The sequence below is a fragment of the Sarcophilus harrisii genome, chromosome 3, assembly GCF_902635505.1.
Source record: "Sarcophilus harrisii chromosome 3, mSarHar1.11, whole genome shotgun sequence".
Classification (NCBI taxonomy): domain Eukaryota; kingdom Metazoa; phylum Chordata; class Mammalia; order Dasyuromorphia; family Dasyuridae; genus Sarcophilus; species Sarcophilus harrisii.
The window spans coordinates 13,381,269-13,407,707 of record NC_045428.1 but is presented as its reverse complement, the minus strand read 5'-3'; positions in this window follow the sequence as shown (position 1 = coordinate 13,407,707).

The following is a 26,439-nucleotide window of genomic DNA, read 5'->3' as shown; positions in this document are numbered from 1 at the left end:
CACACACACACACATATATAACAGACACTGTAGTAGGTTCTGAGTATACAGAAGTAAAAAAAATACTTTATATTTCAATATCACAAGGTATGAGTCTAATCAATCAGACATTTATTTAGCAAACTTACATATGGCCAGGTAGCAAGTAAAGGTCTGAAGAGACAGAGGCAAAAGCTAACATTCTCTTCAAGCACTTTCCAATTCAATGGAGGAGCTAAGTATGTGTATGTGTGAATACACACATGCATATACTTATATATATATATATATGCATATATATACACAAAGAATGAGAGAGAGAGAGACAGAGAAGAGAGATAAAGAGAGAAGAGAGAAACAGAGACACATAGAGGCAGACAAAGAGGAAGAATGGTCAATAGTCTAGTATAGCTAGAACACAGTGTGCAAGAAGATTAATGATATATAATGTTAGGAAAGGAGGATATAATCTGATTATAGTGGGTCTAAAATCACTGACTAAAGAATTTATATTTTATTCTGAAGGTAGTTGAAAGTCATTGAAGATATTTGAGCAGGAATAAGCAATAATTATCTGTAGTTAAGTAGATTCTACCTTCTGACACTTTCAGAAATTATTTTTTTTGGAGGGGTGGCAAGAAAACACTGCTGACTTCTGTTTCAAAAGATTAAATAAATATCAAAAGATAAATTATGATGTTCTCTTAAGAATCTGACAAATTAAAATTAAGACCAATTGTTAGACTATAATGACCGATGCCTTATGACTCCACTCACCATTTCTGTAATTTCCCAAGTCTGGTCATCATTCCTATTTTCCAATCTCCTCCTATGAAAACTTATGTAAGTTACTTGAGTGCAGAAAGGTCCTGGTTTTTTAAAATTTGTATTCCTTGAATATAGCATAAAACTTGTTACATTGTGAGCTTTTTTCATTCATTCATTCATTCAATCTCTTTTTCTTCCAACTAAGTCCTGATTAAATGCTACTGAAGAACATAAATAATGTAGAAAGCTTAGCAAATCAACTTATCAATTTCCTTTATTCTCAACTACAATTGCTCTCCAATTCAGTATATGGACATGCAACACATTCAAAATCGAAACTAACTTTGTTTCCTCTTTAAAGTATAAAAAGGTTGGAAAGGCTTGCTAAACACTGATTAATTTTTCAAATTTCTGGCTGCCAAAAGACAAATTGCTTCCCTGAATCCATTATACCAGCTAATTATTCATCACTTCATACACATGTCAAATTCTGATTGATGCAACTTGGAAAAGAAAAAGGGAAAAACAGCCATACACTTGGAAATATTTTTGGTAACTGAAAAGTTGAACATACATCAGGGGGATACCATAATTTGAAGTGATATTTACAAAGTATATGACTTTTGAAAAGCTGACTTTTTAGTGGACAAAATGAAATGTGTGAGCTAGACAGCTTGATATAGGTATTGCTTGAATGCCAATGCTAAACTAAAGGGTCATTTATTATTCTCATGGCTCAACAACTTAGAAAGAAGTGTCTCTTAGAATGTGCTCAGGATTTGCCCTTCACCCTGTTGTTGAACATTTCTATCAATGACTTGGATGAAGATACCCAGGTGATACATAACTATAAGCGAGAGAAAGTCAGGATCCTAAAACTATTTCTACAAGTTGAAAGGACAGATGAAACCCAATCAAATGAAATAAGATTCCCAGACAAACTTGGGTTCAAAATAACATCTTCACAAGAGTAAGATTGTAGAAGCGTGATATGTAATAATTTGTAGGAGCCATATCTTGGTTTTTCATTGGACTGCAAGCTCAATATGAGTTATCAATGCAAAGCAGCTTCCAAAAGCTAACATGATTTTCAACATCATTTCTAGAACTAGGAAAAATGTTAATTCAGTTGTATTCCACCCTGGTAAGAAAATGTTTGGAATATTGGGCTCATTTCTAGTGACTATCTTGCAGCAATGTCAGATACCAAAAAAGATACCAACTAGAAAAGTACGATGAGTATCTTAAGTGGATTAGATACCAATTTCTATGAGAGGGAATTGAAAGAAAAAAGGATCTTTAACCTGAAGAAGAACTTTAAGGGGAACATAATGCCTCTATTCAAGGACTTGAAGAACCATGCTTGTTCTACTTTAACCCAGATGATAGACATAGTTCTTTAGAAGGGGAAAAAAACATTTTGAATGTCAAAAACTAGGATGGGTAACCACACAAACAGAGGATTCCCTTCGGTAGATGTCTCCAAGTGAAGGTAAGCAGAATGTTTATTTTGTTTGTCACAGCTTCTTAAACTGTAGGTTATGACCCCAGATAGGACCCTATCTAGGATAATATAACTGAATGGGACTTGTGAAATTATGATTTACTGTCAGTAAATGTTTGATTTCTATACCTATTTTCTATGTCTATATACTTAGAATCACATAAAAATTTCTTGGGCAAAAAGGGGTCATGAGTGGAAAAGGTTTTGAAAGCCTTGGTTCATGTTACAGGTAGTTTCCCTATGTATTATGTAATCTGTTGTATTGCATATTGTGATTCTAATGATTGATATTGTGATTCTATGAAAAGTAATGGAAAATAAAAACTCATTTTAATATATTAGATAACCAGTGAAAGGAAACAATAAACATCCATTTGGCCCCAATTCTGCCTTCCACCTGACCAAAAACATGGGGGGAAATATATACTCTAAAATACTCAATAATTCCAATAACTTTGAAGATCAAGGCACAATGCTTTACTCTTTTATTCAGAAACTTTCAAACCACTTGAAGCATTTTTCACATCTCATGTTATTCAAAACAAGTTCCGCAAGTATGTTTATAAAGCACTTTGAAAATCATCTCTGCACAACACATTTCAAAAGACTATAGAGAGAAGAGAGCCCTAAGGGCTTTTAAAATATGAAATCATGTTATAATTTCATGATTATTCCCATTTCCCTTTATGCATGAAAAGATTTTCACAGTTTAGTTCTGACTGAGCTTTTCAAATGTTTTTCCCATTCTTCTTCACATTCTAATCAAACTGATCTACGCTTTCTCATCTCAGGATTCCATTTCCTGCCTTTATATCTTTGCATCTCCCTGCTTAGATGCATCCCTTATTCACTTCCACATCTTAGAATCATCATTTTGCCTTTTAGCTACCTGAAGCCTTTCCTAATTACAACTGTTCTTTGTACTCACTTCCTCCACAAACTATTGTAGATTCATATCTGCATGCATATGGTATTGCCCAGGAGAATAGAAATCCTTTAAAGCAAAAATGATCTGTTTTTTCTGTCTTTTTGTCCCCAGCACCTAGCGAAATACTTAACACATATACTTGCACACAGCAAGGGCTTAATAAATCCTAGTTGTCAGATTGAATTCTACCACCTCCTCAAATGCTCCCTTGTAAGAATTAGAATGCTGTCTAATCTCAGATGATGGTAATGAGGATAAAAGTTGAGGGCCAGAGGAGGAAGGTCAAATGCTGTGTATATTAATTAGTTTACATATTTCACTCTTCACTTGTCTAATTGTCTACAAATTACATGCTATTTTCCAATCAATCAAAAAGCATTTATTAAGCAGTTTGAATGTGCTATTCACTGAGAGATACAAAGAAAAGTAAAAGTAGGTAGCCTCAAGGAGCTCACATTCTAGTGGGCAAGATACCAATTAGCAATCAGAATTTATTTGCTAAATTACAAGAGAAGATCGACTGCAAGAAATGAGGAAGAACAGATTTGGAGATTTCAAAAGGATTTCAAAATAAAAACATAAGAGAAAAGAACTGGAGAGTTTGGCTTGCTCAGTGAAAAATATCTCTCCTGAAAGCATGGTCAAGGCAACTGTAACATCCTGTTCATCTGAAGTTAGGTCTGAAATGCCATCTTAATCTTCAAACAATTCCTAGTTATTCTTCTTACAGAAAGATGGAGATTCTCCTTTGCCCTTCTGGGGACAAGTTACTTCAAATCACTCTTTCAGGCTCCTGAGGCTTATTTGAATCCCAGGAGACATTGAACTGATTTTCCCTTTCCTTTTCAAATGCCATTGAATTGATGTAACTTTCTTCCAAAAGTTAATATACATACTTTAATATGGTTTGTGAGAAAGAACCAAGGAATTAAAGGAGGCTAGGATGTGAGAAAGCAACAGGAGGTAGCTATTAGAGATGGGAGGTGGGGATTTGAACCTCAGCCCAAACATTGGGTACTTGTATGACCGTAGGCAAGTTACTAAATACCCCTGATGTCCTTCTCCCTTCTTCTCAGGTGCTCTCATGGGATTCCTGCAAAGAAAGCTTTAGTTTTTGGACAAAAATTATTATTATCATACATCTGGGATCTAACAATCTTCAAGTACAATCTTCGCATTTTATAGGAGAGGAAACTACCTTATAAGAAACCAAAGCTTCTTAGCCCAGGTCTCACAGGTAGCAAGTAGAACTTGCTGTCAGAATTTGAACCCAGATCTTACATTGTTCTGAAACCAGTCATCTTTCAATTACATCATGTTTTTATTGGTATATATGCTTTAGAGAAGACAGAGCCATAATTTTCCCTTCTGAAAAGAACTTAAATGAATTATTCTAACTTTCAAATCTAACCCTAGTGCCTATATACTTTCCTCTTAGGAATGGTAAAGATTTTATTAATTCAGAGCATCATGAGGGAGTGAAGCAGGGATGGGAAGGTAGCAATTCAAAGAATAGAAAGTCTGAAGGATTGATAGCTTGCCCAGAAATGTAGGATAGTTACTTCCCAGACCTTCAGAAGCTCCATCTAAGGACCAAGTAAGGATTCTAAAGAATAAACTAAAGATCATTGAAATTAGCATTTTCTCTAGTTCCATGCAATTGGGGGCTGGAGCTTACTCATGAAATATTACAGTCTTCACTCCCACCCTAATAGTTTTTCTCTTATTTACTTGCACAGCAATTCTTTCTTTCATTAAGCATCCAAAGGAAACCTTCAGCCAAGGTTGAATGACGCAAACTTCTGATTTGAGAAATTGGAGGCTTTCTTAGAGCGAGACATACGATGAGCTGTCCAGAAATGCAGCCACGTACAGGATTCTCTTTGGGATTGTTCCTTTTCTAAATATATATTTTATATGTACTTGGAAAGAGTAGCCTTGAGAAGGCAAAAGGAAGTAAGCTCCAGAGAGAGAAGGTAACAATGTAGTGAATCACCCTGTATTCCTGTGCTTCAGGCTGATGAAACAAAGTTCCTTCAACTACATAGTATCAATAGCAGCAGCTGAGCTTTTATTAACTTCCTGCTGAGTGCAAGCCCTGCCTCTTCTCTGAAATTTAAAATTTTTCACAATCCCTTCATATTGTTCCATCATTCTTATTCATTGTTCCACAAAATATATTCTATAATTCAGCCACTTACAATTCTCACTTGTGACAACCCAACTCCAACATCCAGAAGTTTTCACTACTGTCCTTCAGTTCTTGAATGCTCCCTCTTGAGCTTTGAACATTTCTAGGGTCTTTCAAGACTCAGCTCAAGCACCATCTTTCTAATGAAACCTTTCCAGATACCTCTCTCCCCTGTTGCTAGTGATCTTCCTCCCCAAATTACCTTGTGTTCATCTTTCATATATTCGCAATAATGTTGCTGTTCTTCTTGTTTAATTGTGTCTGATTCCTTGTGACCAGATTGGGGGTTTTATTGTCAAAGATATTGGCATGATTTGTCATTTTCTTTTCCAACTTATTATAATGAAGGAAATGGGGGGAGAAGGAGGGGGATTAAGTGACTTGTATCTGAAACCAGATTTGAATTCAGATCTTCCTGACCCCAGAATCCAGATTCACTGCATCATCTAGCTGTCTCTTTCTGTTTTTATTCTTTTTTATATTGTAAAATACTTTGCAAATTTTACAATTCAATGTAAATGTGAGTGATCATTACTGTTAGTATTGTTACCATAGTTATTGAGTTCTTACATTCTGGTTGCCATATATTCTGGATATCATCCAGCTTGGTCTTATTCCTAATAAATGTGAGGTTGGTCAGGCTTGCCATGAACATGGATTGAGCACTTACTATGTGCCAGATACTGTACCAGGTACTGGGAATACAAATATAAGCAATAAGGAAGTTCTTCCCCCAACGGGCTTATATTCTGATGAGAGAAGACAGTACACTAAAAGGACCTGAAAGTCCACAAATCTGAGAAAAGAATGAAGATTACCTTTGGCTTCTCCACAAAATAGACCCTTCAGGAGCAACTCATGAAGGAGGAAAGGATCCGCCCTTACAGAGGGATCCTTTGCTTTGTAAGAGTCATGGAGTTGGTTGGATGTTCTGGAGTGAGGAAACTCCAGAAACTGAGGGAAGTTCTAAGTTGAGCTACCATGCTTTGGAATTTTGGAAACCAGGAACAAGCTTAAGAGGGCTATTAACCCCTCTATAAAAGGGGATATTAGGTTCCCCCTTTTTTCCATTTTAATTTTAGAAGCTGAATGTTTCTCATTTGACAGAAGAGGCAATGGTTGCAATGGGAAGTGAAGTCATATAACTAATGTCATACATGTCACAAATACATAGCAGATCTAGTATTTAATCCTGGGAAAGAAAATAGAAATCAGAGAGATTAAATGATTTGAGCAAAGTCATGTAGATATCACATTGTATCATGTGCTTCCAATTCACTGACTACCTTTGTGACTATGTACAGTATTCACTTTGGGATTGTTTCTTTTCTAAATATATATTTTATATGTACTTGGAAAGAGTAGCCTTGAGAAGGGAAAAGGAAGTAAGCTCCAGAGAGAGAAAGTAACAGTGTAGTGATGTAGTGTGGCTGCTGCCACATCCCTTAAGAACTGATTACATGCAACTTTGATCATTCCCTTTTTATTTCCTGCACGTTAATCTGGCCTCCCCAAGGAAATGGTAAACTCCTTAAGAGGAAAACCCCCATGTGTTGATGTCTTTATCTGCCTTTGCCTCAGCACTCAACAAAATACTTAAGAGAAAATAGGGTCCAGGTAATTACTCATTGGTTGATTTATTCAAATTCATGCAGCCAATAATTGTTGGATTTTAGAAGATAATAAATGTCAATCTCCAGAGTCCTAGGCTAATGATTTTTTCAATTTACTCTGAGTAAAGTTTGATGGCCCATTTTTATTGAAGGAATTAATATGGCAGAAAAGCAAAGGCTGCAACTAATCTGAGTGTCACTTTTCCCCAGGCTTCTTTCCCTTCTTATCAGTTTCTTCAGTCTCCCTACTGGATTCACTTTTCTAACTTGATTTTGTTCAGTTTAGCACTAACAGTGCTTACCATTCTCTCCAATCCACTCCAAACAGCTACATCCCACTCCATTAATTCAACCAACATTTGCTGTATGTCAGTTACTATGAAGGGCTTCTTCCTTAATAGAGTGGGGAGTATCTCCACCTGTTATTCAGAAGAACCTACAAGAAACACAAATCTTTTGGGGAAGCAATTAGATGGTGAAGTGGGTAGAACATCAAGCTTAGAAGCACAAAGACTCATTTTCATGAGTTTGGATCCAGTTTCAGACACTTACCAACTGTGTGAACCTAAGCAAATCATGTAACCCTGTTTGCTTCAATTTATTATTTGTGAAATAAATTAGAGAAAAAAATGATAAACCGCCTCAGTATCTTTGCCAAGAAAATCCCAAAGCGGGTCATGGAGAGCTGGATATGACTGAACAAAACACTGAACAACCACAACACCTAGATGAATAAATTGAGGAACACAGAAGTGAAATGGTTTGTCCAGATTCACATAGCTAGAAGATTCCTAGGCCAGATTTAAACTCTAGTCTTTCTGTTTCCGGGTCCATTGGACTCTATACTTTGTGTCAAAAGATGCCAATAAAATAAGATTTTTAAAAACACAAGTACTAGTTTAATATTTGTAACATCTAAATTATAAACAAGAAAGAGAGAGAATTCTTTGCCATTAACATCAAAAGATGTCCCAATGTTCTCATTGACCAAAAATGTTTTAAATAAGATTTTTGGATACCCTTTTCAAGCAAATATAAAAAATAAGTAGGAAAAGATATAAAATCTTTAAATTATTTGAACAAATCTTGCTCTGAGCCTGCACTTTCACTTTTGCTCTCTGGAGATAGTGAAATTGAAGGCATTTTTATTATTTATGCAGCCTTAATTGGACCCTTCTTGAATGATGAAATTCAACTAAGCCAACAAATGGGGCTCAGTAATAGGACTGCAGTCCTTCGGAGCAGAACCTACAAAATTAGCAGCTGTCCATTGCTCAGTGCCTAATTAAAAACAAAGTTTAGTTTTATAACTCTATAGTGAATTTGAATCTCCAGCCTTTCTGAAAAAAAGTGGACCTCCTTCCAGATCTAAGTGCCAGCAAGTAATTACTATGACTTCTTCTGAAGGATATTTGAGATGAATTGGCAATCCCATTCCTCAATGATTTCATGACTTGGTATTTTGCTGCAACTTCTAGTCTTCAGGCTATTTCTCAGAGCGCCCGCTGAGTCATACTGTATATCATGAGGCATCCTGGAATCACCTTGGAAACAAGCCTCAGACTTCCAAGACTGATTTTAAAATGAGAGTTTGCTTAATGGAGTTGGAGCACTTTTGATAAATTGGTGGAAAGTGAATAGCTTTTTAAGAGATGTTGGAACAGATTAGAATACTTTCTTTTTCCTCTTATTTTCTGTCTTTGTCTTCCTAGCAAGAGTTATGGATTGACGATACAATTGAGGTTGATGATGTTGTGATGATGGTAACATTAATTATAGCAATGATAACAATTCACCTTAAAAAGTACTTTAAGACTCACCAAGGGCTCTCCTCACAGTGTCCATGTGAGGAAGTTGAAATAAAAATCACTGTTAATTTTTTTTAAGATAAGATCTGTGATTTAATTGGTATAAAACTCCCAGTGAGGAAATTTCCTCTACCAATGGAGACTGTCATGTGATTTGCAACTTTAAGCCTTAGAGAGTTTCCTGAGGGTATTGAAAAAATAGAACCAGGATCAAAAAACTAGCATCAATCAGTGATGGGGATCAAAATGAGTTCTTCCTGATTTGCATGTTGACTGTCACATTGAAAAAGGGCCAGATTTTTCTGCTTGATCTAAAACTGCAAAGCTGGGCAAGTGGATGAAAACTGCATAGAAGCAAATTTAGGTAGAGAAAAACCTTCAAACAATGAGTTATGCCCTCAGAGACGGTATGCTCCCTCTCCTTGAAAGAATCAGCAAATGCTGATTGACCACTTGCTGAATGCTTTAAAGAGGGCATTCTTGCACACTTATGCATGATTGTGATGACCTCAGAGAACTCTTCCAATCCTGTGATTCGGGAATGGATGTTCATTGTTCACAGGATCAAGGGGTATTTATAATTTTAGTTCTACGGGAAGAACTGGAGGGAAGGTGCCCAAGAATAAGAGAGAGAAAACTTACAAGGCTAAAGCCAAGACCATCAGAATATCCAAAAATTAAATGCTTTCAAGCCATTGCCATATGAAACGGGAGAGAAGTTCCAATTGTTGATAGCTGGATAAGGAAGGTTTTTGTTTCCTCAGTTAAGGTTCAAGGAGATTGCAAAGCAAACCTAGATTCTTGGTTACGGAGAGAAAGGCAACTTGGGGTTCTTGTAACCTGGAAATGAATAGGAAGTAGCCATATGGTAATATGAAAAGGGGGGTGATAATAACAATGATAAGAATATAATTACCATTTATATAGTGCTTTAAGATAAAAAAAATGGTTTATGTCACCTATTTGGTTTGATCCTTACAAACTTGGGAGTTAGGTGTTATTATTCCCACATTACAAGAGGAAACTGAGGCTGAGGGAAATTCAGTGATTTACTCTGGATCAAATAGTTAATAAATGTCTGAGGAATATTTTTAATCTGGCTCTTCCTGATTCCAAATCCAAGGAATTGAATGCAATAGCCTTGGAATCAGAATAAATGATGAGAAAAATAGATTCTAGAAGTGCTAAGACAATCAAGAATCTTATGAAATGGAATTTATTAGCTGAAAACCAGGATATGGGGCAATTAAGTGGCTCAGTAGATTGATTACCAATTTTGGAGTCAAAAAGATTCTTCTTTATGAATTCAATTTTGAATTCCAATACTTACTAGCTATATGACTGCACAAATCACTTAACATCATTGGCCTTCATTTCCTATCTATCAAATAAGCTGAAAAAGAAATGGCCAACTAACCACTCTGGTAACTTTATCAAGAGAACCCCAAATTGAGTCACAAAGAGTTGGATGTGACTAAACAATACCTAAACAAAGAGTAAGAAGGCAGGATGCACTTGAGCAATAATTTGGGTTCTATGGTAAGATATGTTTTTATATTTTAAAAGTACATTTTATTGATGTTTTTTGTCTTTATAGCAGTCATTTACCTCCCACATGTTGTCCTAGAGAATGACTCAATATACCTTTGAGAATTTTTTCTCTTAAATCCTATTATTTGAAGCATTTAGGAAGGTTGATGAAAAACACATGTATTGTTCTATAACAATGGAAGGTGAACCATCAAAGGAAGTTTTATATTTCACTAAAAACACACTTACTTTAAGAATCTCTATAGGAATATCAGCCAAAATACTTTTAAAAGTTTTCATTAAATGTATGTCTCACCAATTCCTATTTATCTTGACAAGCTACTTGACAAGCTTTGGAATGAGAAACAAACATCTTGAATGATTCATCAGTTTCATGCCTTAGTATAATTTAGCCACCTTCACCTACTCTTCCAAAAATAAAACATCTTCTTGATCAGGTCAGAAGAGTTTAAATAAAATGAACCCTTCACTTTTTTCTGCCCTATGAAATACTGACGAGAAGTTAGGAAAAAAAAAAGACCTGAATTCAAACCCTGTGTCAAACATCAAAAGCTATTTGACTCTAGACAAATCACTTAATCTTTTTGTGCAGAAGTTTCTTCATTGTAAAATAAGTCTAATGACTATAGCTTAGGCCTCTAACATCCTGTGTAACTCTAAATCTCTGAGCCTATAATCATCAGCCTGATAATATAAAAAAATTGTAATGTTGAGCCTAGTAAAGGCCTTGAATCAGAGCCAATAGAACATCGACATTCTAAAAAGAGCCCCGAGAACCAGCTGAGCCATGGAATACAGTTATTGGCCTATTCATGAAAAAAATGTTGACTTCAGCAGGTCTTTAATTGGTGTTTCAAGCTGATATTTTAGAAACTTGTTGGCCCTCAATTCTCATTATCACATCTCCCATTCAACCTAAGATTTTTTTTTCCTTCTGGAGCCTTCTTTTCAGAAACAATAACATACAAGTTTTCTTGTAGAGAAGCTTTGCACTTGAAAATTAGTTTTAATGATTTACATGTTCTGCATATCTTTAAGCCTTAATGAGCAAGCAAATTAGTAACTTCTATCTTGGGATTATTGAATGTTACTATGAGGAATTTTAAACTTAATAAATGCATTTTACATAACTTGTTCTTGGGACTGTTCCAGGGAGATGATGATTCAAGATACGTGGTGTAGGCAGACAGCTGCCTGGCTGGATTGTTTTGGGCTTACCCAGTTTTCAATAGATGATAGAAATATGAGACAGGTAGCAGACACATCTTTCCCAATCTCCCTCAGTGTGAGCGCCTTCCTTATATGGTTGTATTTACTTTGTATATATCTTGTATGTGTATGGCTTATTTTCAGGTTGTATTCCTCTTTAGAAAATGAACTCCATGAGTTCTAGAACTATTTTTGCCCTTATTTCCCAGTGCTTAGTGGGATGGTTTGCTCATTGACTTATTCACACAAGAATCTTTGAAGGCAGGAGGAAGAAAATCATCACAGATGGCCGTGAAGAGAGACACTGTAGCAATGGATAGGAGACAACAAGAACCACATCAACAACTACTAATATTTATATTGTGACTACTATGTTCTAGGTACTATGCTAAGCACAATTATAAGCCATTACAAAAGCCCAAAGGCAAAATAACTCTATCCACCAAGTGAAAGGCAATGCTTCCTGTTTTAGAACATAAATTATTCCCTCTCACCCCTTGATTCTATTTCAGCCTTCAAGGAAACAGAAAGTGACCAGGATTTGGGAGATGTTCTCATTTTATTTTCCATTCTCACTGCTTACTTTATGTCTTAAGCCTTTAAATGTGATTTTTTTTTTTAAATGCTGGCAAACAAAAATAAGCTCTTTGAGGATGTTTACTTGTTTTTCACATTTAGAGTTCAGGTCAGAGAAAGAAGAAGGGGTTTCTTCCATCCTAGAGAGAGAGAGAGAATTCCATTTTCAAGAAATGAATTACTTGGTTCAGTAGAGCAGGACTGAACTTCAGAACTGGAGCTGTTCAGGCAAAGGGAGTGCTGTTATTTGACTTTTATAAGTCTGGCAAAAAAAAAAAAAATGTGAGAACCAGAGACCCAAACATTCCTGGTTAAAACAAAGCCATGGGAGGAGTTAAAAGGAGAAAGGAACCACTTTCCTTCTTATCCCTGGGAAAAGAGAATGCATTAGATTTTTAAAAATGTCAAATCTCCTAGAAAGGAGGGAATGAATTGCTAAGGAGGTTTCAGTCATAGGAAAGGAGAGAGGACTGAGATTATTGGGCATTCTCAGATATTTTCTTGGACTAAAAGGATGATTAATACTTCATTCATCCCTGATTACTGACACCAATTGGTGTTTTATACTTAAAATATAGAATCTTTAAAAAATACCAAATTTGCTTGCATAATTCTTCCTAGATCCAAACTTCGTCTACCTGCTCTACCCAGGTACTATGATCCTTCTCTACCACACATCAGTCCTATTCCTCCCAAGGCCTAATTTGTTTACTGCTATTCTACTACAAATGAATTTGTCTTCATTCTCATTGTCCACTTTTTGCACTATTCAGATCTCCCATAGCTCCCCTTCTCCCAACTCTTATCATATGAGAGCCTTGCCTTTGATTTCTGTAAAACACCCTCAGTTCTTCTGTTTCTCATCTCCTAATCCTCAACCACCTTCCACCACTGTCTCCTTCTCCCCTATCTCATATGATAAAGTGGCCTTACTCCATAAAAAACTAACCCCTTTACCTACATGTGTAATCCCATTTCCAACATATTGCACTTACTGTCATGCTCACTTTACCACTTATATTTATAATCGACTTATATACTGGTTAAATCATATTGCCTTCAAATATCCATGTCTCTCCCATTCTGAAAAAAGGATACTTGATCTTTCCATCTTCCTTTCATTCTAGATCTCTTTTGCCCAGTATTTCTTTAATTATTTTTATTTATTTTATTAAATATTTATCTGTTTTATGTAAAAAAAAAAGCCATATTCATTTGAATACATTTTGAGATTGATTCTGGCATTTCAGAAAAACCTGGAAAGACTTAAATAACTTATGTTGTGAAGTGACCAGAATTAGGAAGACATTAATATATATATATATATTAACAACTTTTATATACTCAGTTCTTCTCAGCAATATGGTGATCAAAGCCAATCACAAAAGACTCATGATGAAAAATGCTATGCACAACCAGACAAAGAGCTATAGATTCTGAATGCAAATCAAATATACTATTTTTACTATTTCATTGTTTTTTTCCTTTCTTCTGATTTTCCCCTTTTGTTCTGATTCTTTTTTTTTTTTACAAAATGACTGATATGTAAAAGTAGTTAATATCATTGCATGTGTATAACCTATAACAGATTACTTGCTATCTTGGGAGGAGGCATAGAGAAATAAAGAGAGAAAAAATGGAAATTCAAACCTTATAAAAACAAATGTTAAGAACTAAAAAAAAATTAATAAATTAAAAAAAAATTCTCTTTTGCCCTGCTGCTCCCTCTACCCCTACATCTGGAGAAAGCAAGCAATTTGATATCAAATTTTGAAGTCATGAAAACCACATTTCCATATTAGCCATATTGCAAAAGAAAACATTCTCAAAAAACTCCAGTAATAATAAAGTTTTTAAAAGTATATCTTCAAAATTGATGAATTTTTTTTCCTCTACAAGTGGGTAACATTTTTTTCCCATCTTGGATCCTTTGGAATAGTCTTGGATCATTGAGTTGATCAGAGCAAATAAGTCTTTTATACAGTTGATCATCATTACAATATTGTAGTTACTGCTTAAAATGTTCTCCTGGTTCTGATTACTTCACTTTGCAGGAATTTTCAGATTTTTTTTAAACCATCTCCTTCATTATTTCTGATAGCCTATCAGTTTCCCACCACAATGGTATACCACAATTTGTTTAGCAGTTCCTCAATTGATGGCTATCCCTCCTATTTTTAAATCATTTCCACCACAAAAGGACCTTCTATAAATAGTACATCTGGGTCCTTTTCTTTTCTTTGATTTCTTTGGGATACAGACCTAGTAGCAATAATTCTAGGTTAAAGGGTATGCATAGTTTTATAAGCCTTTGGGCATAGGTCCACATAGTTCCTTGAAGAGTGGTTGGACTAATTTTGAATTCTCCCTGATGTTCTGCTGTGAACATCACAATGTGTTATTTTCTATTTTCCTTTTCTGTCTTTTTTTCTATTGTGTTTTTTATTCTTATGTTGCATTTAGTTTATTTTTTTTAAATGATTGGGCTAGTTTATAACTCTATCAACAGCGAATTAGTGGCGTCCCAATTTTTGCACATCCCCTTCAGCATTAGTCAGTTTTCTTTTCTGTTATGTTAGATGATCTGATCAGTGTAAAGTGGTATCTCAATAATCATTTTAATTTGCATTTCTCTAATCATTGGTAGCAGAACATTTTTTATGTGATTATTGAAAACTTTAATTTCTTCTGAAAACTGCTCATTCTTTTCTTTTGATCTTGATCTTTTTCAGCTGGTGAATGGTTCTTATATTCATGGTTTGTTCCTTCCCTTTATGTTTGAGAAATGAGACTTTCATCAGAGAAACTTGCTGTACAAACTCCCCCCACCAATTTTCTGTCTTCCCTTCTAATTTGGCTGCCTTGATTTTGTTTATGCAAAAGTTTTTTTTTTTCACATCATGAAATCAAAATCATCTATTTAATTCCTCAAGATCCTTTTAATCTCTTTTTAGCCATAAACTCTTCCCTTATCTACAATTCAGACAAGTAAAATTTTTCTTGCTCCCCCTAATTTACTTGTGATATTCTCTTTTATGTATAAATCACTTATCCATTTTGATCTTCTTTTGGTATATAGAAGGAGATGTTGATTTTATGCCTAGTTTCTGCTAAAAAGCTTTCTAGTTTTCTTAGAAAATTTGTGTTAAATAATGAATTCTTGCCCTCAAATCTTGGATCTTTGGGTTTCTTAAGTGCTAGATTACTATAGCCATTCACTATTATGTATTGTATACCTGAAGGGCAACTAGATCACATAATAGATAAAATGTTGGCTGTGGAATAAGAGAGACTTATTTTTTATGTGCTCAAATTTATCTTCAGATAGTTACTAGCTATGTGATTCTTGGCAAGTCACTTAATCCTGTTTACCTCAATTTCCTCATCTATAAAATGAATTGGAAAAGGAAATGGCATACTGTTCCAGTATCTTTGCCAAGAAAACTTCAAATGGGATCATGAAAAATTGAACACATCTGAAAATAACTGAACAATATTGTCATAGATCTAATCTATTTTACTGATCGACCACTCTATTTCTTAGTCAGTAGTACATTGTTTTTATGACTACTGATTTGTAGTATAATTTGACATCTGTAATTATAAGGTTGCCTTCTTTTACATTTTTTTTATTGATTCCCTAGATATGTTGATGTTTCTTTTCCAAAAACACAGCCAGGTGATAAAAGAGTTCAGATCTTTTATTGTGTCCTTCAATATAGCCCGGTTAGCCCAGAGGCCTACCTCTCCACTTGGTTCTAAGACTTCCGCCCGAATGTCTCCAAATCCAAAGGTTTGTCCTTCTGACTCCAGCCAGCACCAAGGTGGAAGATACGATGAATCTCTCTTGCCTCAAAGATAGGGCTTGTAGGCTTTCTTGCAGAGTGCTCCTCTCTGACTCCTGGGAATGCTCCCAAGTAAAAACTCTTTTGAGTGACTTACTGGAGCTGTATTTATGCTACTTCTCCGAGAGTGGGATTGTGGGATATCTCCCAGCATGCTCTCTGGCCCTAAGGGAGGTGTGAATTCAGATATCTCTTTCTAAACCCTGAATTCTCCCAAACATGTGAACTCCATTGAGTACTTAGATACTTATGAGCTCTCTAAAGGTGTGAACACAAGCATCGTTTCTATCAGTTGTACTTAGTACCTTGTTTCAAGTTCTGGCCCAAAATATCTCCTTCTAAGATCAAATCAATCATATTGAACCATGCCAAATTAGATAATTATTGTTTCTATCAACTCTAATTGCTTAACACTTTGTAAAGATTCCAACATAGATATGCTTTACCTTTTCTTCTTCCAGATGAATTTTGTTACTATTTTTCTAGCTCTATTACTTTGTAATTAGATTGAAATATCATTCAATAAGTAAATTAATGTGTAGAATTGTAATGCTTAAGTTTGTCTATTTGTGTGAAAAGTGTTTTGTAATTGTCTTTATATAATCTATTGACTTGGCTTTGTTAGTAATCTCCCAAGTATTTTACATTGTATTTATTTTGAGTGGACTTTTTTTTCCTATCTCCTCATGTTGATTTTTAAAAAATTTTTGTTGATGATTTATCTATTCAAATCTGCTCTTTTCATCAGGAATGCTTAAAAACCTCTTATTTCATTATCTATCTATTTTTTTCCTTGAAGGACTGGACTCAGTTTTTCTGGGTATGTTATTCTTGTCTATAATTCCAGTTCTTTTACCTTCAGGAATCCTCTTAATATGGTAGCTGCTAAATCTTGTGTTACCCTGACTGTGGCTCCACAATATTTGAATAATTGCCCCCAAAAGTATTGGGTCCTGTGCCCCATGCTAGCACCCTGTCAACTCTTCCTAATCAGTTGTTACCTCGTCTTGCCATTTAGGGTATGAGAGCTCCCAAAGCTGCTGCTGTTTCTTTTACCATCACCACCACCACTGGTGTTTTAAACAGATGGGCTCCAGCCAGCCTTCATCCTATCTTACCAATATTTCCTTCTGACATCATATATTTTGTCTTGGGCTAAAAGAATTTTTCCCTTTTACCTTTTGTTGACTCTATCATTCCAGAATATTATTTGAGACATTATTTTAAAGTTGTTTGGAGGGGAATGTTGGTGGAGCTAAGCTGAGTGCTTTCTCTATTTCATCATCTTGGATCTGCCCCTGGGAGTCTCACTCTTTTTTGTTCTTTGTAGCCAAACTGCTTGATAAAACCATATATAATAGTGCCTCTACTTTCTCTCTTCGTACCTTTTCCTTAGCCCCTTATGATATGGCTTCTGATCTTATCAACATGTAAAAATTGCTTTCTCCAAAGTTACTAGTGATCTCTTAATTATGAAATCCATTGGCTTTTTTCAAAATCCTCATTCTCCATTTATTTTTATTTATTTAGTATCTTATTTTTTCCTCAGTACGTGTAAAAACAATTTTAACTTTCTTTTTTAAAACTTTGAGCTCCAGATTTTCTCCCTTCATCCATCATCATCCCCATTGAGAAGGTAATGATTTGTTACAGGTTATACATGTGTAGTCATGCACAACATTTCCATAATAGTCATGTTTGAAAGAAAAAAATGGGTCAAAAAATTAAACCTCAAGAAAAATAAAGTTTAAAAATATGCTTCAATATGGATTCAGACACCATCAGTTATTTCTTTTGTGATGGATAACATTTTTCATCATAAGTCCTTCAGCATTTTCTTGGATCATTCTGTTGCTGAGAATAGCTAAGCCATTCACAGATGATCATCTAACAGTATTGCTGCTACCTTGTGCACAGTGCTTTCTAGTTCATGGAGGTATTTCAATTTTTTTTTTCTGAGAGCATCCTGTTCATCATTTTTTATGCCAGGAAGATTTTTATACCATTTTTGAATAATAGCATCCCACCATAATAACATACCCACAATTTGTTCAGCCATTTCCCAGTTGATGGGCATCCCCTCAATTTCCAATTCTTTGTTCCCAGAAAAGGGTTTTTATAAATATTTTTGCATGTAGATGTCATTTTCCTTTTTAAAAAATCTCTTTTGGTATACAGACCTAGTAGTGGTATGCACTAGAGTATGCACAGTTTTATAGCCCTTTGATCATAATTCTAAATTGCTCTATAGAATGGTTGAATTAGTTCACAACTTCACCAACAGAGTATAATGTTTCATTTTTCCCCCACATCCCCTCCAACATTTATCATTTTCCTATTTTGTGATATTAGACAATTGGACAATCTCAGAATTGTTTTGATTTGCATTTTTCCAATTAATTGTGAGTTAACAGTTGTTTTTTCCCCCTGTGATTAGAGAGAACTTTGACTACTTCATCTGAAAACTGTTCATAACTTTTGATCATTTAGCAATTGAGGAATGACTTTATTTTTACAAATTTGAATAAGTTCTTTATATGTTTGAGAAATAAGATCTTTATCAGAGAAATTTGCTTCAATTTTTTTCACTGTGATTATTGCTTAATATATCTCCCGCCATCCTTCTTTTCCCATTTATTCTTCTCTCTCTCTCCTTTCACCCTGCTTTTGACTATCTCCTCTCTTAATCTGCCCTTCCATCTATCACCACCACCCTCATCTATTTCCCCTTTTATTTTCCTATAGAATAGGATTGATTTCTATACTCAATTGAGTATGCATATCATTCTCTCTTTGAGCCAGTTCTGATAAAAGTAAGATTTTTCTTCCTTTTAGTTTTCCCCTTTCCCTCCATTGTAAAAAGCTTTTTCTCTTGCCTCTTTTATGTGATATAATTTAGCCCATTTCTCTCTTTCCTTTTCTCCCCGAACATTCTTCTCTCATTCCTTAACTGTATTTTTAGATATCATCCTTTCACATTCAACTCACACCTGTGCCCTTTGTCTATATATACTCCTTCTAACTGTCCTAATAATGAGAAAGTTCTTATGAGTTATAAGTATCATCTTCCCATATAAGAATGAAACAGTTTAACCTTATTAAGGCCCTTATGATTTTCATTTCCTCTTTATATATTATGCTTTTTTGAGTCTTGTATTTGAAAGTCAAATTTTCTATTCAGCTCTGGTCTTTTTATCAGGAATTATTTTCCTAAAGTCTGTCCTACTCAGAAAACTCAAGTGACGCTTCTATCACCTCTAGAAACAAATGTAAAATGTGGTTTTTTTGGACATTCAAAACCCTTTATAACCTACCCTCTCCCATCTTTCCAGGTTTTTTTATACTTTATTTCCTGACAGCTTTTTTCTTTGATCAAGTGACATTGACTTCCTGACTGTTCCATGAACAAAATATTGTCTCTTTCAGCACTAGGCATTTTCTCTGGCTGGGCCCCAGGCCTGGAATTTTCTCCCTCCTCAGCTCTGTCTATTGACCTGCTTTATTTTTATTTTTTTTTTTTATTTAATAGCCTTTTATTTACAGGTTATATGCATGGGTAACTTTACAGCATTAACAATTGCCAAACCCTCTTGTTCCAATTTTTCACCTCTTACCCCCCCACCCCCTCCCCCAGATGGCAGGATGACCAGTAGATGTTAAATATATTAAAATATAAATTAGCTACACAATAAGTATACATGACCAAACCGTTATTTTGCTGTACAAAAAGAATCAGACTCTGAAATATTGTACAATTAGCTTGTGAAGGAAATAAAAAATGCAGGTGGGCAAAAATATAGGGATTGGGAATTCAATGTAATGGTTTTTAGTCATCTCCCAGAGTTCTTTCTCTGGGTGTAGCTGGTTCAGTTCATTACTGCTCCATTGGAAATGATTTGGTTGATCTCATTGCTGAGGATGGCCAGGTCCATCAGAACTGGTCATCATATAGTATTGTTGTTGAAGTATATAATGATCTCCTGGTCCTGCTCATTTCACTCAGCATCAGTTCGTGTAAGTCTCTCCAGGCCTTTCTGAAATCATCCTGTTGGTCATTTCTTACAGAACAGTAATATTCCATAATATTCATATACCACAATTTATTCAGCCATTCTCCAACTGATGGACATCCATTCAGTTTCCAGTTTCTAGCCACTACAAAAAGGGCTGCCACAAACATTCGTGCACATACAGGTCCCTTTCCCTTCTTTATAATCTCTTTGGGATATAATCCCAGTAGTAACACTGCTGGATCAAAGGGTATGCACAGTTTGATAACTTTTTGAGCATAGTTCCAAACTACTCTCCAGAATGGTTGGATTCATTCACAACTCCACCAACAATGCATCAATGTCCCAGTTTTCCTGCATCCCTTCCAACAATCATCATTATTTTTTCCTGTCATCTTAGCCAATCTGACAGGTGTGTAGTGGTATCTTAGAGTTGTCTTAATTTGCATTTCTCTGATTAATAATGACTTGGAGCATCTTTTCATATGACTAGAAATAGTTTCAATTTCTTCATCTGAGAATTGTCTGTTCATATCCTTTGACCATTTTTCAATTGGAGAATGGATTGATTTTTATAAATTAGAGTTAATTCTCTCTATATTTTGGAAATGAGGCCTTTATCAGAACCTTTGAGTGTAAAAATATTTCCCCAGGTTATTGCTTCCCTTCTAATCTTGTCTTCATTAGTTTTGTTTGTACAAAAACTTTTCAGTTTGGTATAGTCGAAATTATCTATTTTGTGATCAGTAATGATCTCTAGCTCTTCTTTTATTGACCTTATTTATTAAAGAGGTCTTTAAATTCCTCTTTCTAGATGAAACCTTCCCAAACCCCTCTGAATTTTAGTGGCTTTAGAAAAGCATGCCCTATTTATTCTGAATATAGCTTGCTCTTTACATATCTATTTTCATGTTGTCTTCCCCACTGAATTGTAAGCTCCTTGAAGGATTGCCTTTGTCTTTCTTTGTATCCCAAAGTACCTAACACATGGTACATAGTAGGAGCTTAAGAAATGTTTACTGATTAACGATAGGTAAAACTGGATTTCCATTGAGAATTATTCTATATTTTTGAACTAAAATGATGACTTTTTAATTTCACTTTTTCCAACTCACAGAACCAAAAAGAGGATTTGGCATGTTCTTGAAGCTTATTTTCATTTAAGGATATTGCTCTGTCATGAAAAACAAAACAAACTCTACCACCTACTCTCTCCTTTGAAGTTTATGCCATTTTCCCATACCACCTTTCACACATCCTTCTTGATGTAATCTGTTCACCACCTGGACACTCTTCTGTGTTTCTCTCTTTAGAAGTTGGCTTAACGTTTCCTTTTTTAAATAATATTTTCTTTCCCCAAATATATGCAAAGATGGTTTTCAACATTCACCCTTGCAAAACCTTGTGTTTCAATTTTCTCCATCTATTGCCCCCTTTCCCCAAGACGAGTAATCTGTTATAAGTTAAATATATGCTGTTCTTCTAAACATATTTCCATATTTGACAGACTGCACAAAAAAAAATCAGATCAAAAAAGAGAAAAAACCATGAGAGAAAAAAAAATCAAGCCAACAAACAAGAAGTATCCAAAAAAAGGTGAAAATGCTATACTTTGATCTAAATCTCTCTCTGGATGTGGATGGTACTTTCCATCCTAAGTCTATTAGAATTGCCTTGAATCATCTCATTGTTGAAAAGAACCAATTCCATCACAGTTGATCATCACACAATTTATTTTGTTGCCGTGTACAATGTTCTCTTAGTTCTGCTTCTTCAATCAGCCTCAGTTCATGTAAGTCTTTCCAGAGTTTTCTGAAATCAGCCTGCTCATTATCAATTATAGAACAATACTATTCTATTATATTCACAAACCATCACTTATTCAATCATTCCCCAACTGATGGACATTCACTCAGCTTCTAGTCTCTTGCCACTACAAAAAAGGCTACTACAAATACTTTTGCACATGTGGCTCCTTTTCCCTCTTTTACGATCTCTTTGGGATACAGACCTACTAGAGATATTGATGGATCAAAGGGTCTGCATAGCTTCATAGACCTTTGGGTATAGTTTCAAATTTCTCTCCAGAATGGATGGATCACTTGACAACTCCACCATCAATGTAGCTTAGGTCTTCTGTTTCATTTAGACACAATAAAAAGAACATTGGGTCTGGACTTGGGCCCTGACTGAATTCAGATCTTGGAGGTGACACATTTCCTCTCTGATGTGGGTGAAATTACTTCACTACATCTCAGTTTTCTTGGTTTTAACATTTGGGGGTGAGGAGTGTTGCACTTAGAGCGCATCCAAGTTTCTTCTACTTTTTTAGATCAATAAACCTCTGATTCTATGGGTGAGGTAATCTCTAGAAGAGGAAATAGAAACAACAGAGGATTTTACATATTGAACATACAGGATGATGGTTTTTAAAAGAGCATAAAAGTAGTGAGTAGGTATATGACATACTCTCCCTAACTCTTACCCTAATACTAGTGTCTTTCATCTGGATTTCCTAGTTTTACAGTTAATTCTCCACACAGCAATTAGAGTGTTTTTCCTAATGTATAGGTCTGACTATGTCACCTTATTCCATTCCCTACTTATAAGCTTTATGCATGTGGCTCCTTTTATTTCTATTACTTTAATGTTAGATACAAACTTCTCTTTTTGCCATTTGTGCTCCCCCCAACTTGTTTCCTTCTTAATGGTTGAATCTTTTTACTGTTTATTGCCATTTGTGTACCTTTTGTACAGACATAAAGTTTTATCTGCTATTGCTCATATACATAATACTCAATCTATTATTTCGGTGACTTTTTCCTAGCAGTCTCCTCTGCTTGGAATACCTTCCCTCCTAACTCGTTTTATGGTATCCCTGGTTTCCTTTAAGATTGAACTCCTCTGCCTCCTCTTGCTAAATATATAGAGAATAGATTAAAGGAAGGGAGAGGGAAATGATTGAAAATCATTAAAAAGTTATGTTTGTATTTTGCCATTTCAAGTTTCATGTTTGTGACTTTAGAAACTTTTGGTCCAAAGATTGTAGCTTTCAGCATCATATTATAATGGAAAGAGTTCTGGAAATAGAGTCAGTCTTAGCTGTAATTTAAAGTTCTGGCATATATTTGCTTATACAACCTTTTATAATAGTCTCATCCCCTCTGAGTCCATAAAAAAATTTGAGGGTTAGCTTAAGGTAATTCTGAGGTTCTTTTTACTTATGAAAATAAACTCATTTTGGGTAGGTCCTTCATATAACTGGAGATATATGGGGAGATCCAGGGGCCTTCCCTCTATGACTCCTCTAACTCCATCATCTTTCAAACTCCAACACAGAAGGGAAGGTTATGGAAAAGCTCAGGAGAGTAGAATAGAGTAGAAGTCAATCTTGGTAATAAGTCATCTCCTCCCCAGCCAGTGGAAAAGAGCTAGCTGCTATTTTAAAGCAACATTTGTCTCCCTTGGCAAAAACAAAGCACCTTCCACATGAAGAAGATTTTGCTGGCAATAGAGTTCCTTTTTCAAATTGTAGAGAGAATTGGAAGGAAATTAATTAAGAAGGGAAGTGTATAAGTTTCTTTATTCTCTTCTCAGTATGGGTATGTTGAGGAAAGGACTAGAAATAACACTCCGGGGGAGATTAATTTAAAAAAGGACTGAGTGACAGGAACAGAAAATGGGTCTCCAGAAACTTGACAACTAATGCTGTCTTTCCCCCTGCCAATTTACACAGACTTAATAACAAATATATCATTACTCCAGCTTGCATTGTTATTTTACCTTTAAGGTTTTTCCCCTTGTTATCACCTTCTATCCTCCAGTGTCTGGCCATCCTTCTTTCAAAGCTCTGCATTTCATCAAGGTTCTTGTATTTTCCTCTCTCATGATTCAAACATCCTTTGATCACTCAGAGAGACATATGGCTGCTTAGTGATGCATTTGTAAACATGTTTAATGGACCTTAGACCTAATTAAAGTGCCTATCAGAAGTGAAGACTTTGTGTGTGTGTGTGTGTGTGTGTGTGTGTGTGTATACTCACTAGAGGTTATTTTTTCCGTCTCTAAAGTCTTTCAACAATGTGATCTCCAGAATCATGCAGAGGTTAAAAAATAAGAAAACTAAATAAATGGGAACAAAAGGAATAAATCCAGTGTGTGCATAAACAGACAGGAAGTAAAGAAAGCCCAAAAGTCTACCATCACTACTCTTAAAGAAATGGTCCTTGATCTTATTCTCTTGACTTAAGTGAATGAATATGGAATCCTTAGAAATTTTCCTTATATCAACTTTACAATCTTTCTAAGCATGTGTCCTAAGGAAGTTAGAAAGAAAACATGATATCCTATATGCAAATACACTTATAGCAGTAGTTTTGCAGTTGTACAGAGGTAAAGGCAAAGTCGATACTCATTGATTGGAGGATGGCAAAACACATTGTGGTACATGAATGTGACCTTAGAAATTATGAATATGATGAATGTCAAAGATTAGTCTGGTTTGATGCAGAGGGAAGTAAGCAGATCTGGAAAAACAGTTCATACAATGACTCAGGCAATTGAAATGAATAGAACCTCAGCACACATGTGATTATTTCATTCTACTCAATAAACTCTAATGTTTTTTCTGTTGACTTTAGGATCAATACAAATTTTTGTAGCATTTCAGTCTCTTCTTAACCACTGGTAAAATGAAGGGGTTGGACAACCCCTTAACATTCTTTCCAATTCTAAAATCCTATGTTCCTAATATAGACAATAGCACTAAAATATATCAGATGCTAAAATCAAAGAAAAAAAGGTAACATCATTTAAATTAAACTTCAATCAAAAGGCATTTATCATTAAGTACCCACTAGTACCAGTCACTGTGCAAGGTACTAAGACAAAAAAATGAAACAAAGACCAGCTTCCAATGAATTCACTTTTTATTCTGAGAAAAAAAAATCCAACAAACATATACACATATAATTATGCTTAAAATGTACACAAAGTAAAAATAAGATAATTTTTTTTAATGGGAAAGACCCCCAACTGTGAAGTTAGGGAAGGGTTAAGACAATGTCTAATGATAATTCGAATGATAAAATGAATGTAACTGGCTATATTTTTTTGTTAAACAATCAGTAATACTATTCAAGCAGAAGACTTATACATGAGTATGAGTATGTTACATTTCAAGCAATTCATTGAAAGCTTTCAAACCTATAAACATCATCTTTTTTGAATGGATGGATGCCATATTTCTGACAGTGACTTGGCTGTGGGTATTTCTGAGATACACATTTAGAGCACGCCAAAATTCTTCTTGTTCTGTATTCCTGGAATATGTCATTTGTTAGTACCAGAATGCCATGCTAACCTGAATTACTCCAAATGGTAAGATGGCAAGTCCCAATTTATCCAGAATGGTTGTGGTAGTATTCATGAGGGCTCCGAAAAAGTTCATTTTAAAAAATAACAAGATCCTTTTATATATGGATAATAATAAAATAATAATAATACTACCAGCAAACATATTGTTCTTTAAGGTTTGAAAATCACTTATTAATATTATATAATTTGAATGAATCTATGACATGATATCACTACTCCATTTTATGCTTGAAAAAACAGAGGAGGTTATATAACTTGTCCAGGATCACATAGTAGGTGTAGTTAGAATTTTAATTCAGGGCTTTTTGACTCCAGGTTCTGCACTCCAACAATTTGTACCATGATATAATGGATAAACAGAAAGACTTAGATCTCTAATACATTAATTATGTGACCCTGGGCAAGCCAACCAATTCCTTAGTATATCAAGGAAGTTTCTGAGTTTATAAATTACCAAGCAGGAACTATTTTTCATTGGTAAAAGAAGATTTCACTAGGAACAACTTAAATCCATGAAATCAGAGTTCCAGTCTATATATATATATATATATATATATATATATATATATTTAATACTAAATTTAAAATAAAAAGCCTTCCTTCTCCCCATTTTCTCTTGCCTGGAATATTTCAATAGCCTTTTATGAGTATTCTTGACTTTGTTCTCTCTAGGATCTCCTTCATGCTATTGCCCAAGCAATCTCCCTTCTGTATTTCTCAGATCATTGGGTCATAGTGGAAACAGGCCTGGATTTAGGGTCAAAGACCTGGAGCTGAGATTTGGCTCTGCCATTTAGCACATGTGTAACCTCATGGCAGTTATTTAACATCTCTATCTCTCAGTTTCCTCAATTCTAAAATGAAGGGATTGGACTAAAGAAGGTCTCTTTTTACTCTAAGTTTATAAATAGATATTCTATCTTTCCATTGTTAGCTCAAACTGCATCTCTTCATGTTTTCCATGTTCTAGTCAAATTGGATTTCTTTCTCTTCACCCCATTATTGCTCTATACTCTACTGTATTCTTTCCTTTGCTAATCTAGTTCCCATCCCATACTTTCACTAATTCTCCACCCTTAAT